Below are 14,425 nucleotides of genomic sequence, written 5' to 3' on the forward strand. Positions count from 1 at the left end.
ATTTGCCATTGAACTTCTGGCCTGCCCCGCTTCAAGTGTGCTGTCAGAAAGGACCTTCAGCGCAGCAGGAGGTATTGTCACTGAGAAGAGAAGTCGCCTAGGTCAAAAAAGTCTTGATTACCTCATGTTTATTAAGATGAATGAGGCATGGATCCCGAAGGGACTGACAGTGGGGGATGCATTTGACTAAAAAAGGCCTGGTGATGACTGAGATGCCTTGGGCTAAAAATGGTCCACACGCTGCTGTATTTAATCATTCTCTGCATGCCGGATGACTTACGTGATGTCTCCGCCACCAACTACGGTTCAAGCCGCAATGTTTTAGTGCACTTTCTGCCTTGAAAAAAATGTGCCCATCAGCATGACCCTTAGCATAAAATTTGCCCATCAGCATGCCCCCTAACATAAAATGTGCCCATCAGAGTGCCCCTTATTTTATGTTAAGGGTCACGCTGATGGGCAAATTTTATGCTAAGGGTCACTCTGATGGGCATAATTAATGCTAAGGGTTATGCTGATGGGTAAATTATATGCTAAGGGTCACTCTAATGGGCATATTTAATGTTAAGAGCAACGCTGATGGACACGTTTTGTTTTGCCCATCAGAATGCCCCTAACATAAAATGTGCCCATCAGAGTGCCCCCTAACATAAAATGTGCCCATCAGCGTTCCCCTTATTTCATGTTAAGGGTCACGTTGATGGGCATATTTTATGTTAAGGGACACACTGATGGGCAAATTTTATGCTAAGGGTCACGCTGATGGACACATTTTATGTTGGGGGGCACTCTGATGGGCACATTTTATGTTAGGGGGAACTCTGATGGGCACATTTTATGTTAGGGGGCATGCTGATGGGCAAATTTTATGCTAAGGGTCATGCTGATGGGCACATTTTATGTTAGGGGGCACTCTGATGGGCAGATTTTACACATTTTATGTTAGGGGTCACTCTGATGGGCATATTTTATGTTAAGAGCAACGCTGATTGACATGTTTTGTTTTGCCCATCAGCGTGCCCCCTAACATAAAATGTGCCCATCAGAGTGCCCCCTAACATAAAATGTGCCCATCAGAGTGCCCCCTAACATAAAATGTGCCCATCAGAGTGCCTCCTAACATAAAATGTGCACATCAAGCATGCCCCTTATTTTATGTTAAGGGTCTCGCTGATGGACACATTTTATGTTGAGGGGCACTCAAATGGGCATATTTTATGTTAAGAGCAACGCTGATGGACACGTTTTTGTTTTGCCCATCTTTCTGAGTCATAACACAGACTTCAGATTCGGACCTCGGCCCAAAGAAAATTTTTTAATTTTAATTCATTACCTCTGTCCTATATGATAAAGTTCAAGGTCCAAAAAAGCAAGTCGTTCAGGATTGATGACATGGGTGAATGTTAATCTGTAGGGGTTGTGATTACAATGTTGTGTGAAGTTGATGGTATCAGAGGGTCTGTCCCAGATTATGAGGATATCGTCTATGAACCTGCCATAGAAGATAAGGTGTCTGGAATATGGGTTGTTGTGCCATATTTTTTGGAATTCCCATAAACCCATGGCTAAGTTCGCGTAAGATGGTGCGAAATTCGCTCCAATGGCTGTCCCATTGATTTGTAGGTAAAATTGGTCGTTAAATTTAAAATAGTTGTGGGTGTGGCAAAATTTTGTACATTCCAAGATGAAGTAGGCTTGTTTTGGACTCATGCAAGGATCATGATGGAGAAAGTGATCTAGGGCTGTTAGACCGAAATGGTGTGGGATGGATGTATACAGCGAGTTGACATCCAGAAACACCCAAGTATAACTAGGTTCCCATATATAGGGAGACAATAGTTCCAAAAGGTGGGTTCCGTCTCTAATGTAGGACGGTAAGCTTTGGGCTAGGGGTTGGAGATAATGGTCTATGTAAAGGGAGAGGCCAGAGGTGATACTCCATGGATTCGATAATTAGACGGCCTGGGGGGTGGGTGACGTTTTTTTGGAATCTTGGGAATATGATAAAAATACGGGGTGCCGTAGAACATCCTGTTGAGGAAGGAGGATTCATTAGAGTCCTATAATTTTGGTTTCGATGGCGTGGTCAATGATGACTTTGAGGTCCAATTTATACTCTGGAAGAGGATCTTTATTGAGTTGGTTGTAAGTGTTGGAATCAGCCAAGAGTCTTTCAGCCGCTTGGATATAGAAATCTCGATCAAGAAGGACAATACCTCCTCCTTTATCAGCATTTTTGATAATAATATTGTTGTTATTGGTCAGGGATGAGAGCACTCTTTGTTCCTGGGGTGTGAGGGCGCCTAACTGGGTGGGTGTATGGGAGGATTGTTTGCAAAATTTAAGGAACTCAGAATAAACCATATTGTAAAAAGTAGTGAGGTGTGGACCTTTATGTTGGTATGGGTAGAAGACTGTTATAGTGTGGAATGTTGGACTGGGGGGAGGTTGCTAGATGTTGTGTGAACAAATCTAGGTCAGTGAGGGGGGAGTCATTGTACAGCTGTTCTAATGTGTCAATGATGTCTGTCTCAAAGTCAAATTCTTGTGACACAGGTGTTGGACAGGAGAGGTTATCCAGTGTGGGGTTGGGTCTCGAGCCCTGTTTTGTATGGTTTATTTGGAAGAATCTTTTCAGAGTCCAGTTCCTCACTTGTTTAGGTCCTTGAAGAGAAGAAACGGATCTGGTTTATTACAAGGGGCAAAATTAAGGCCCCTAGTTAGGAGGGATGTTTCTGCCTGGGAGAGTGTGTGTTTGGATAGGTTAAAGATTTTAATGGTTTCAGTGTTTTGGACACCTCTCCATTTCCTGCCGGACAGGAACAGGAAGAAGTGAGATGACTACAGACCCTCAGCGGTGAATCCAAGCCCCCACACGGACACCGGAAGGACTTACCTTGCCTACTGTCACTTACCTTGATGTAAGTTTTTACTATTGTTTGCCAATTAAAACCACAGTCTTTACTCAGTCACCTGTTTCTCTTTGCTTTTATAAAAGCTAACATAGAGTTGATTCTACAGGCTGAAGGAAAAAAAGCAGCATTTTTTTCCTGTGTGTAAATGTTTATTAAATTTCCAGCCTCGGTTCACACATATGGGATGTGGAAACTAGTGTGATTCCTGTGCGGGTTCCCGCATCATATCTCCCCCACAGGCAGTTCACACTGCCCTCTGCTAACCTCTGCGGGTGTCAATACAAAGGTAATGACACCCCAGGATCGGTTCGCAGATCGCAGTGCAAACTGAATTCGGACAGGAATTGGATCGCATGGGTGTGTACACTGATTCCAGTGTGGGGGGGAAAAAAGGTTCCTGCACCTTTTGTGTGCAAATCCTGTGAGAGTTCAGCCATACAATGTTATGACTGAATTTGCATTGCACATACATGGTATGTGATCTGCACAGCAATGCGGTGTGAATAACATGCGATGTCTGACCTTGAGCCTGGGTTCACACATATGCAAGGAATATAAAACAGCACATGAAGGCCTCGAGAGAGGCATGCCAGCCTTCACTAAGCAGAAAGAAAATATCACAAATGTAGAATAAAACAAAAAGACTAGCCATAATAATGCAAAAGGTTAGACATTGTGTAGGAAACGGTCACATTGCTATCTCCTATCCCTTAGGAGTGGAAGCACAATGTAGAAAGAACATAGAAATGCTACGGACAAAAATGAGAAACAAAATACCCAAAATTAATCCTAGCTACTTGTCTAAATTATCGGCCACTAGAGAAGGCAAACTAATTGGAGAGTTCCACCCTCAAAAAATTTTTTTAGCTAAAAATACCCCCGGGACAGTCAGGGCTAGTGCATTTAAGCAACGATAGCCTCTGAACTGTCCCAGGTCACACTTACCTTTTTAGAAGAAATATCATAAAAATGTCTTGTCCAGCACTGCCATCTCAGGTGTGGGCAGCTGAAGCCGGAGCGTCCTCTTTGGTGTCCTCTTCAGTGACGTCGGAGTCCCAGAATGCCCTGCACCGGCCCTGCTCATCACTTCCGGTGCAGGCGCGTCATCCCTGCACAGCTTGTGGGCATGCCCAGAAGCTGTTCAGCAGGGAATAACGTGCCTGCACCAGAAGTGACGAGCAGGGCCAGTGCAGGCGTATTGACTCCTGGGATCGATGAAGTTTGGCTCCTAGGAGTCAATGCAAGCAGGAAGTGGCGGCGTGGACCGCGGCCACGGCCGCAGAGGGAGGAAGAGGAAGGAAGCTAAGTATATATTCTTTTAAAAACAAGGTAAGTAAATAAAAAAAAAAAAATTTGAAATTATCCAATTCTTTTTCAGCTACATTTAAGCAAGCGGATGGAGTAAAGTTGATTTTGAGGCTGGAACTCAGCTTTAGGTTTTCCAAAGGAGTTGGAAAGTTCTGCCTTCAAGGTACCAGTCAGTAAAACAAAAGGGTTGAATGTGAGAAGAAAGCTCCGCCAGTGAAAAAGTGTTTCATAAAACGCCTCCACCTGGCAATAAATAAGTTGTTAAGTTAGACTGAAAGTTCTGTGTAATAGTATCCAATTTCTAGAAGGTAAATAAGGTCTAAGTAGTATTTTCTATGCCCAGTGTGCATGAGGCCTGAATCCACACAGGTAGCACACAGGATGTTCTTGGACAATTACATCTGTCTTTCCATTGTGAATGAATCAAGGTGTTGTGTTAGCTGTGAGGATATCTATTGACAAGCATTAGGAATGAAGAAGTGACTTGGAGCTATGAAACATATTTAAAGTTTAAAGAGGAGGTCCTATGTAAAAATTCAAAGTCAGCAGCATTTAATAAACAGCCACTCACCTGTCCCATGATCCAGCGCTGTGCACGGCCCAGCCGTTTTCACCTTGTGCTCTCTCCCCCCCCCAGTACCGGCATCTTTACTATTGGCACCCGGCTGTTACAGCTTGCAAGTTAACAGCCAGGGGCCCGCTGCACATGTGCGAGCGGCGCTGTGAATGATTCAGCAGTCTTCTGGGACCTGTGACGTGTCCCAGAAGCCTGCAGGGGGGGGGGGGGGAGAGAGAGAAATTCCGCTTTCGATTGCCTAAGTGGTGAAATTGGGAGTGGGTATCTGTCAAAATCGGATACCCGCTCCCCACCTCTTCCCCCCAAATGCTCCATTTCACCAACAGGAGCTGGGAAGGAGGACTTAAAGCAGAACTTCCCCTTTTGGGTAGAGCTCTGCTGCTTTTAAAGTACAAGTTCAGTATCATAGGCACCAATGCCGGTTAACTTGGGTAGACTATGGTCCCCACTACTATTGCATTCCCACATCTGACATGAAGGTTTCCTGACATCCATGAGGGAAGCTGTTGGTGGGGTATGGTTGGGTGACAGGAGTGTCGCCCTGACTAGGTTCTTCCCTCTCTTCTTTTCATCTTCACCTTTTTTCTGCACTCTTCCCCCCTTCTCCCTCTAGTGAAATACACAAGTCCCACCTAAGGCTAATAGCTGGACTGGTAGCCTTTGACGCATCTATACGTAAATAAATATTCTTCTTCCCTTTTGTAAATCATTCCTTCACTAGCCTTTAGGCTTTTTTTCTGTCCTCTCCCTCTTGTTTCAAAACTCCAGCTCAACACACATTTTATATGGTTATAACTAGGGATGCACCGAATGTTCGGCAACCGAACATTATTCGGCCGAAAATAGCAAAAAAAAGCACTTTCGGTGTTCGGCCGAATAAGTAAAAAGGCCGAATAAATTTGTGCCGAACAATGTCCCGACCGGCGACCCGCCATCCCCGAGCATCACTGTAAACTTAGCCGGAGGCACTACAGCGGCGGTCACTAAATGGCGGCCCGCGGTATATTGGCGGCCCGCGCGATGCTTCCGCCCGGACCGCGAGCCCGCTACCTAGGAGTCCTTCAGTCCCCTTCCTCACTGCGGCTCCCTGCTCACACGCCGCCGGTGTCCTGTCCAGCCGCGAGTAGGGGGTGTGACGTCACGCGCGTGTCCCGCCCCCTGCTCCTGACTGCGGCTCCTTCACACTCGGTCCAGCGAGCTAGGACGTGACACTATGTGCACACCCCGCCCCCCTGTTCGCGGATTTTAGCTCCAACCTGCCTGCAGTTCAGGTATGTGGAGCACATTTGGGGGAGAATACGGTAGCTGCACAAGCATTAGTGTGCAGACTGGCATATTTTGCCATATGTTGCCATGCTCATTAGAGTGCCCTATAAAGTGCCCCTTAAAAAAAAAAAAGAAAAAAAATGTGCCCAACAGAGTGCTCCCTTGACATAAAATGTGGCCATCAGCGTGCCCCTTATTTTATGCTAAGGGACATGCTGATAAGCATATTTTATGTTAAGGGGCACGCTAATGGGCATATTTTATGTTAAGAGCAACGCTGATTTAAATGTTTTGTTTTGCCCATCAGAGTGCCCCCTAACATAAAATGTGCCCATCAGCGTGCCCCCTAAAAATTGGCAAAATAAATGGAAAAAATGCGAAACACCGCGTTCGGTATTCGGCCAAGCATTTCATTATTATTCGGCTTCGGCCAAGAATTTCATTTCGGTGCATCCCTAGTTATAACTTGGTTTTGACTTCCTTGATGGCCTACGGATCCCTGGTCATAGAGATAAAGGTTCCATTTTCTTCTTGAAATCTTTGATATCCAATGGACTTGATTTGCCTTCATGTTGCTGCACTTTGTTCTTACAAATGGATACTACCATTGACTATTGTTCTTGCACTTGTATACATTCTCAGGCCTCTGGGCCCATGTATCCACACCTTTTTGTCTTCAAATAAAGTACTTGTGGAACAAAGTACAAGTTCAGTTGCATGCAGTGGTGGCTGGTTCCATACGGCCGGCCCCCTAATCTGCATGCAGGGGCACTGGACGCATGGAGTTCAATGGGGATTTTTTTTTTTTTTTGCATCACCTGATTAGAGCCAGAGCCAGAGCCCACCCATTGTGTGATAATAGCGAACGAAAATTCGCTATTGTCACACCGATCCTCCTCCTGGCCAATCAGGAAACGCGTCCGATACGCGCTTCCTGATTGGCCGCAAGGCAAACCCCATGCCATTGGCCGAGGAGGAGGCGGGAGCGGAAGGCCTGGAAGAGACGCGCCGCCGGGACCGAGGAGAAGCTGCCGCTCGGGGGACTGAGGAGAAGCCGATCGCCGCCGCTGCTGCTCCAGGTAAGTGAGGGGGCACGCACGCTGATCTCTGCATTGGGGGCATGTATGCTGGTCACTACATTGGGGGCACGCACGCTGATCTCTGCATTGGGGGCATGTATGCTGGTCACTACATTGGGGGCACGCACGCTGATCTCTGCATTGGGAACATGTATGCTGGTCACTACATTGGGGGCACGCACGCCGATCTCTGCATTGGGGGCATGTATGCTGGTCACTACATTGGGGGCATGTATGCTGGTCACTGCATTGGGAGCATGTATGCTGGTCACTGCATTGGGAGCATGTATGCTGGTCACTACATTGGGGGCATGTATGCTGGTCACTACATTGGAGGATTGTATGCTGGTCTCTACATTGGGGGCATGTATGCTGGTCACTGCATTGGGGGCATGTATTCTGGTCACTGTATTGGGGGCATGTATGCTGGTCACTGCATTGGGGGCATGTACGCTGGTCACTGCATTGGGGGGAATGGTATGCTGGTCACTGCATTGAAGGGGGCATGTATGCTGGTCTCTGCATTGGGGGCATGTACGCTGGTCACTGCATTGAAGGGGGCATGTACGCTGGTCACTGCATTGAAGGGGGCATGTACACTGGTCACTGTGCATTGAAAGGGGGCATGTACACTGGTCACTGTGCATTGAAAGGGGGCACGCTGGTCACTGTGCATTGAAAGGGGGCACGCTGGTCACTGTGCATTGAAAGGGGGCACACTATACCTTAATTACTGAAGGCCCCTTTCACACTTTTGTGACCTCAAAGTCACGCAATTATTTACAGCGTTTTTTGCCGCAAAGCAGTGCCTATTACATTTTTCTATTTACACCCCTCAAAAATTCTGAGCACCAGCCGCAACTGGTTGCATGTGACCATTGCTATATTCTATGACCTGGATAAATGGGAACATTCACAAACCTAAATTTGCAGACTTAGAGTAATTTAAGGCTGAATATTTCAATGCTTATCTAAATCCAATTTAAAGTTCTTGATGGGACCTCCCTTACTGGCAGTAAACGTGTTTAAATGCATAATGTTCTGCTAATAATCACATAATTTCAATAAGACTAAAGTCAAGACTGTGGCTTGTTTATCTGTGAACTGTAAGGCAAAGTACTCAAAGTATCTGAGTGGGCACATACCAGCTTGGGAAGAAAAAAACATTTTATTTACAGAAAATCATAGGTTGCTACAGATTGAAATAAATAAAAATGGAAAAAAATTAATTTTAAATATCATTACATTTTTTAATGCTTTATGTAGAAAATACAGTATATATGATTTTTTTTTTTCAACAAAGCAAGAGATGTCCTTTGTAAATTTGTTATTAGAAATATAGGAGCACTTATTGCTGATATGTCTTTTAAGGTTCAGGCTTTAGCCCCCATTCACATTGTCAATTGCACTGTTCAAATTGGTGCGACGCCAACTTTGTGGTGCCACATCAATTTGAAAAAGTAGTACATGCACTACTTTTGGCAATTTCGGGTGCAACTTGAATATACATCCATACATGATGATTTCATAGCTGCAGTCAATGTGAACAGGGGTCCAAGGCTGCCATCCTGTATTTTGTTTCACAAGCTAGAGAATCCCTGACCTGGAGCAAGCCTACAGTCAGTGAAGTCTTGGGACACTTTATATGCACATGCTTGTTTGAGTTGTGTTTGCACCTTCAAAAACAAATATAGGGTGGTATTTATATCATTGAAGGTCCCTTTTTAATAATAACCAGTCAATCACATCCTAGTGGACATCAGACTTTTAGAACGGTTTATTGCAACACACTCCACATGTCCACATGGTGGCAGCAACACTCTTTATGGCAATGGTTAACTGAAGAATGTGAGCTTTGCTTTGTGTGATTGTATAGTTTCTTTCAGAAATAAAAGGGAAAGCATATTTTATTGTATTTTTTTATCTTTAAAGGACCAGTACAAATGTTGATGAAAATGTATGCAAACATCTACATTTAGTAACCACTGGCAGTAAACTAGACTAAATACTTAATGTAGCTGAAAATCGCAGCAAAATGTATTATGCACCCAACCTGCAATCATATGAAACCTAATAAATCAATTAAAAGAGTCTGTAAAATATAAAAAGTTAAAGTTGAACTTTAGTCAGAAAATTAAGTCTTGCTAGATAACTTTAGGCAGGCCCCTTTTGCAGGTATAGCTATGGAAAACATGTAAAATAAGTGTCTATACTGTTTAAATTCCAGTAATACACTTTCTCTCCCTGTTCTGCACATGCTCAGTTGCTCTCTATTTTCAGGCACTGCCAAATTTGTAGAGGCCGATCTGCTGACAGCCTTTAACCACTTCAATACAGGGCACTTTCCTCCCTTCCTGCCCAGGCCAATTTTCCCCTTTTAGCGCTGTTGCATTTTGAATGACAATTGCGCGGTCATGCAACACTTTACCTACACCAAATTTATGTCATTTTCCCCCCACAAATAGAGCTTTCTTTTGGTGGTATTTGATCACCTCTGGGTTTTTTCCTTTTTGCTAAACAAATAAAAAGAGACCGAAAAGTTTGAAAAAAAAAAAAAAAGTTTTTTTGTTTGTTATACAATTTTGTAAATAAATATGTTTTTTCCTGCACTGATAAGCACTGATGAGACTGCACTGATGAGGAGGCACTGATATGTGGCACTGATAGGTAGCACAGATATGCAGCATTGGTAGGCACTGATAGGCGGCATTGATGGGCACTGATAGGTGGCACTGATAGGTGGCACTGATGGGCACTAAGTGGCACTGATGGGCGGCACTGATGGGCGGCACTAATGGGCACTGATAGGCGGCACTGGTGGGCAATAATGGGCACTGGGGGGCGACACTGAAAGATGGCAATGATGTGCACTTGTGGGCCGCACTGATAGGGAGGGCACTGGCAGGCAGCACTGATGGGGAGGGCAATGGGGGGCTCTGATTGCCATCCCTGGTGGCCATAGTGGGCGTCCCTGGGGTCATAGTGGGCATCCCTGGGGTCATAGTGGGCATCCCTGGTGGTTCTAGTGGCATCCCCCCCCCCCCCGAGGGTCTGCACTGGTAATCAATGATCTGATTACCAGTTCCGACCCCCCCCCCCCCCTGTCAGGGGAGCCGCCGATCGGCGCTCCTTTACTCGTGCCTGTCAGGCACGAACTAAGGAAAGCCGATCAACGGCTGTTCCTGTTTACTATATGACCAGCCGTGATTGGACACGGCTGGTTACATGGTAAAGAGCTACGTCAGTAGTCTCTTTACCAAGATCGGAGATGCAGGGTGTCAGGCTGACACCTTGCATCACCGATCGCCGCTCTGCGCGCCCCCGTCATATGAAGTCCGGTCAGGATAATACAACCACATTCCCGCAGTCAATCTGTTATAGGGCGGGCGGGAAGTGGTTAAAGTGGCTGTAAACCCTCACGTATACCTAGAGAAGTGACTGGCCTCAGGTGAAACAGAGAGATAAAAAAAAATCCTTCTACATCAATTGTACTTGTTTATCTGCAGCCATCTTTCCCCTACATCCATTAACCACTTCAACCCCGGAAGATTTAACCCCCTTCCTGACCAGGCCCTAGTTTGCGATTCGGCACTGCGTTAATTTACCGGGCAATTGCGCGGTCATGCGACGCTGTACCCAAACTAAATTTACGTCCTTTTTTACCCACAAATAGAGCTTTCTTTAGGTGGTATTTGATCACCTGTGCGATTTTTTGTTTTTGCGCTATAAACAATAGCAATAGCGACAATTGTGGGGGGGAAAAAAACAATATTTTTCACATTCTGCTATATAACATTCGCCAAAAATTTTTTAAAAATCAAAATTTTTTTTTTTACATTTTAGGCCAATTTGTTTTCTGCTACATATTTTTGGTAAAAAAAAATCACAATAAGCGTATTTTGATTGGTTTGCGCAAAAGTTATCGCTTCTACTAACTACAGTAAACATCTATGTCATTTTTATATATATTTTTTTTTTTTTTACTAGTTACGGCGACGATCTGCGATTTTTTTTTTTTTTTTTTTGGGGGGTCTGCGACATTGCGGCAGACAGATCGGACCCCTGACTGATATTTTTGACACTTTTGGGGGTACCAGTGACATTACTACAGTAATCAGTGCTAAAAAAAAATGCACTGTTACTCTAATAATGACACTGGCAGGAAAGGGGTTAATACTGTGAGTGATCAAGGGGTTAAATGTGACCCTAGGGGAGTGATTCTAACTGTGGGGGGGGGGGGGCATGGCTTAGATGACCATAGAGACATGTGATCCTATATAGCAGAATCACAGGAGCTCTTTGATCATCCCAGAGAGAAGGACGGTCGGCTGTGTTTAGAACAGCTGACCGTCCTTCTCTCCCAGCGGGGAACGATCGCGGGTGTCAGGCCACAATTGGAGCCGCCTGACATACGCATTGGCTTCCCCGCTGACGAGCCGCCGCACGCTCTCCCGCTAGACTCCCGAGAGCAAGCGCGATTCGCCCAGGAGCGGCTGCCTGTCACAGTATATCTGACCAGGCCAGTACAGTACCAGCACCAGTGACCAGGCCACCACCAGTGCAGCACCAGTCACTAGGCCAGTGACCAGGCCTGTACCAGCACCAGTGACCAGTACTAGCACCAGTTACCAGGGCAGCACCAGTGACTAGGCCAGTACAGTACCAGCACCAGTTACCTGGGCAGCACCAGTGACTAGGCCAGTACAGTACCAGCACCAGTGACCAGGCCAGTACAGTACCAGCACCAGTGACCAGTACCAGCACCAGTGACCAGGTATACTGATTTCATTTTATTATTTTCTGGTTGTGTTAAATTGGAAGGGGGGGGGGGTGCGGCGGCGGCGGCGTGCGTGTGGGGCACCTCCCTGAAATGACTTTGCCACCTCCCTGAAATTAGTTTTTGCAGGTTGGGATGTCTGATATATATATATATATATATATATATATATATATATATATATATATATATACAGGTAATGTTTACAGTGTGTGTGTGTATATATATATATATATATATATATATATATATATACAGGTAATGTGTACAGTGTGTATATACAGGTAGTGTGTACATGTGTACAGTGTGTGTGTGTGTGTGTGTGTGTGTGTATATATATATATATATATATACGTACAGTGTGTATGTGTGTATATATATATATATATATATATATATATATATATATACATACATACATACATACTGCCCTAAGGAATTTCTCATGCCCACAACCAAAATGGCACCGTCCGTTCAAACTATTATTAGTGATGATAGCTCTGCCTCTAAGATTCCGATTGGCTGAGAATAGGAGTAAGAACCCTGTACAGTATATATATATATTCAGGTAATGTGTACAGTGTGAGTGTGTGTATATATAGGTAATGGGTACAGTATATATACATGTAAAGGGAATGTGTACAGTGTATATATACAGGTAATGTGTACAGTGTATATATACAAGTAACAGTGTGTGTGTATGTATGTATGTATATATATATATATATATATATATATATATATATATATATATATATAATATGTGTGTGTGTATGTATATATATTTTTTTTTTTTTAAAGGTTGTGTCCCCCATCATCCATCCTGTGTCTCTGCGCTGTTCACAATTTTTCTCTTTTTTGAGGAACTATAACTCTCAGCATTCCCTTTCAGGCTCAGCTCTGGTAACTCCTGGCTGTGTCTCTGCCCAATCACAAAGCACATAGGGAGGCTCACAATTGTACAAGTACTGTGGAGGGAGGGGGAATGCGCACGGCTTTTATTTGCAGAGAATTCCAGCTCTGATGCATGGCTTTGGAGTTCACCATTGACGTTCACGCATGCGCAGTTAGCGACAACGTGCGGACGGAAGATCTCCGACCGGAAGAGACGTCAGGTGAGGATGTCGGCAAGTCGGAAGTTTCGGCAAAATACCTGCTGTAGAGTCACTTCGCTTAACACGTGTTTCCGGTTCCGGTGGTGACTCGACCCGCCCTGAAACGTCATATTGAGCTGCCCTAAGGAATTTCTCATGCCCACAAACAAAATGGCGCCGTCACATAGATTACAGGGAGCATGGGAGGAGCTGGAGCACAGAGGGCTGGAGGGGCGGAATTCATATCTGCTGGAGAGGCAGAGTTCTGAGTAGAGCAGAGTGCCTGTGGAAACTGGTTTCAGCACAACGCCGTTCCGTCCATTTCTCTGGATGCCTGCGGGAGGAGGAAGAGAAATCAACAGATCGGTCCTCCTCCCACCCAGGCGGCCCTGTGCCCTATGGCCAGTTCGAGCCTGATTGGAGAATGGGAGGGGGAGGAGCCTGTCTGTCACACCCCCTTTCCCTATCTGTCACATCCCCTTTCCCTGTCTTTCACAGTCACACCCCCTTCCCTGTCTGTCACACCCCCCACCCTGTCTGTCACACCCCTAATGAACCCTCCCACTGACAGAGCACCAACCAGCAGTTAACTCCCACCCCCCTACCAAACTAATGCACACCCCACTGCAGCCCCCCCTGTACATGGTATATATATATATATGTGTATCCCTCCATGCTGATCCAGTGTCCATCTCCCCTCCTCTCCGCCCCGCTCTATCCCCTCCCCCTCCATCCGCTCACTCATCTCAGGCTCATTACATTTCTCTTCCTCCTACCGCAGGCCCATTTCTCTGGATGCCTGCGGGAGGAGGAAGAGAAATGAAAAGATCGGTTCTCCTCCCACCCAGGCGGCCCTGTGCCCTATGGCCAGTTCGAGCCTGATCGGAGAACGGGAGGAGCCTGTCTGTCAGACCCCCTTTCCCTATCTGTCACACCCCTACGCTATCTGTCACATCCCTACCCTGTCTGTCACAGTCACACCCCCCTCCCTGTCTGTCACAGTCACACCCCTACCCTGTGTGTCACACCCCCAGCCCCTAATGAACCCCCCCCCACCGACAGACCACCATCCAGCAGCTAACTCCCACCTACCTACCAAACTAATGCACACCCCACTGCAGCCCCCCCTGTACACGGTATATATATATATATCTCCCTCCATGCTGATCCAGTGTCCATCTCCCCTCCTCTCCATCCGCTCACTCATCTCAGGCTCATTACATTCTGCTGCCTCAGCGCTCTGCTTGTCCTGTCACAATCCAGCGCATGTGCAGAGATACCAACTTTCATGGGAATACATCGCTTCATACTACGCCTGTGTCCTCCCATCATCCAGGCTGTGTCCTCCCATCATCCAGGCTGTGTGCCCCATCATACAGCCTGTGTGCCCCATTAGCCAGCCTGTGTGC

The sequence above is a fragment of the Pelophylax lessonae genome (assembly GCF_965119305.1).
Source record: "Pelophylax lessonae genome assembly, chromosome: 3".
NCBI lineage: Eukaryota > Metazoa > Chordata > Amphibia > Anura > Ranidae > Pelophylax > Pelophylax lessonae.